Genomic DNA, 2,442 nt, shown 5'->3' on the forward strand with positions numbered 1-2,442 from the left:
ACATTTGTTACATCACAGCTTGAAGGTGACTGTTCTGTGAATACTTTGACATTTGTTACATCACAGCTTGAAGGTGACTGTTCTGTGAATACTTTAACATTTGTTACATCACAGCTAGAAGGTGACTGTTCTGTGAATACTTTGACATTTGTTACATCACAGCTAGAAGGTGACTGTTCTGTGAATAATTTTCAATTAGTTAAATCACAGCTTGAAGGTGACTGTTCTTTGAACACTTTTAAATGAGTTAAATCACAACTTGAAGGTAACTTTTATTTGAACGCTTCAATTAGTTAAGTCACAGCTTGAAGGTGACACAACGGTGTCACATTCCCTTACTCTGTCACACCTCAGAGTCTCTCTCTAACGTAATGCAGCGTAATAGTCTCTCCACAACGGTGTCACATTCCCTNCACACCTCAGAGTCTCTCTCTAACGTAATGCAGCGTAATAGTCTCTCCACAACGGTGTCACATTCCCTTACTCTGTCACACCTCAGAGTCTCTCTAATGTCGTGTAGCCACATCTTCTCTGTCCTTTCCTCTTCATGTTATTTTCTCATCAAATATTTTCTTCAGTTTGTCTCTGGCTGCAGCTCAGAGATGCTATCATCACTAATCCCCTGATGAGCCATCAGTTACCTGACGGTCTTTCATCAGTTACCTGACGGTCTTTCATCAGTTCCTTGACAGTCTTTCATCAGCTACCTGACAGTCGTTCATCAGTTCCCTGACAGTCTTTCATCAGTCATCTGACAGTCTTTCATCAGTTCCCTGACAGTCTTTCATCAGTTCCATGACAGTCCATGACAGTTCCCGGCTTTGGATGGTGTATCAATACACCCAGTCAATACAAAGATTCCTCTCCTAACTCAGTTGCCAGAGAGGAAGGAAACCATTCAGGGATTTCAACATGAGGCCAATGGTGACTTTAAAGCAGTTACAGAGTTCAATGGCTGTGATACTGTAGGAGAAAACTGAGGATGGGTCAACAACATTGTTACTCCAAAATACTAACCATATGACAGAGTGAAAAGAAGGTTGTACAGAATAAACATATTCCAAAACATGCATCCTGTTTCCAACAAAGTAATACTGCAGAAAAGGAATTCACTTTTTGTCTTGAATACAAAGAGTTATCTTTGGGGCAAATCCAACACAACACGTATTGAATACTTATCTAATTAAGATATACTAGTGTTAAAAAAAATATGTTTTAATAAAAAATATTTTTCACTTTGACATTACAGAGTATTTTGTGTAGAATGTTGACAAAAAAATGACAATTTAATCCATTATTATCTCATTGTGTAACACAACAAAATGTGGAAAAAGTCAAGGGGTTGTGAATACCTTTTGAAGGCACTGTACACGTCTATGTTTCTTCCCCCAACTGTTCTAATGTTTATGAAGTGACTTGAGTTATGACAATGCAGGTTGCATTTTAATTTTTTTTAAGTAGGATGGAAAAAAGAGAAAGTGTAATGAATTGAAGTCAAATCCTCTTCCCGTTGATTTTTTAATCCGGTGTGTGTGTCACGTGTGCTCCCTCTCCGGCCTCTAGGTCACCAGGCTGTTGATTATTGCTCACACCTGTCACCATCGTCACGCGCATCAGCGTCTCATGACACTCACCTGGACTCCATCACCTCCTTGATTACCTGCCCTATTTAAGTCACTCCATTTGGTTCCTTCCCCGGGCGTTATTGTTTCATGTCGGTGTGCTGTTAGTGTTTCTTGTTTTTTTCCCCCCATGTTTGTTCATTTATTAAATGTATTCACTCCCTGAACGCCGACTCTCAGCGTACATCGTCAGTGTGTGTGTGTGTGGTGTGTGTGTGTGTGTGTGTGTTGTGTGTGTGTTGTGTGTGTGTGTGTGTGTGTGTGTGTGTGTGTGTGTTGTGTGTGTGTGTGTGTGTGTGTGTGTGTTTTCCTGAGCGTAGCCCTATTTGTTGTGTAGTGTGGGAATTTGATTGTGTGTTTGTGGTGGGTATGTGTGTGGTGTGTGTGTGTGTGTGTGTGTGTGTGTGTGTGTGTTGGTGTGTGTGGTGTGTGGTGTGTGTGTGGTGTGTGTGTGTGTGTGTGGTGTGTGTGTGTGTGTGTGTGTGTGTGTGTGTGTGTGTGTGTGTGTCCGTGCCTGGCTAAGCACAGTGTGCGTCTTTTTGTCAGAGAGAGAGAGGTGTTCCTACCAATCAGATTGCTGTATGATTTATATCAGACCATCATCATCAAGTCGTGCTGTGGATTAACCAACATTTTGGTGATTTTTCGGTAAAAAAAAAAACACTGACATCAGTTCAGTTTATTTGATTCCATTCGTATTTTTTTTCTGTGAGCTAATACTCAGTTTCTCTAGAGATAAATAAGAACTGTAGTAGGGAGTTTCAACAGGCCAATATAGTCTACTTAGTTACGCAGAAAACTTCCGAGTTCTCAACCTGAA

This window comes from Salvelinus sp. IW2-2015, unplaced genomic scaffold (genome assembly GCF_002910315.2).
Source record: "Salvelinus sp. IW2-2015 unplaced genomic scaffold, ASM291031v2 Un_scaffold1308, whole genome shotgun sequence".
NCBI lineage: Eukaryota > Metazoa > Chordata > Actinopteri > Salmoniformes > Salmonidae > Salvelinus > Salvelinus sp. IW2-2015.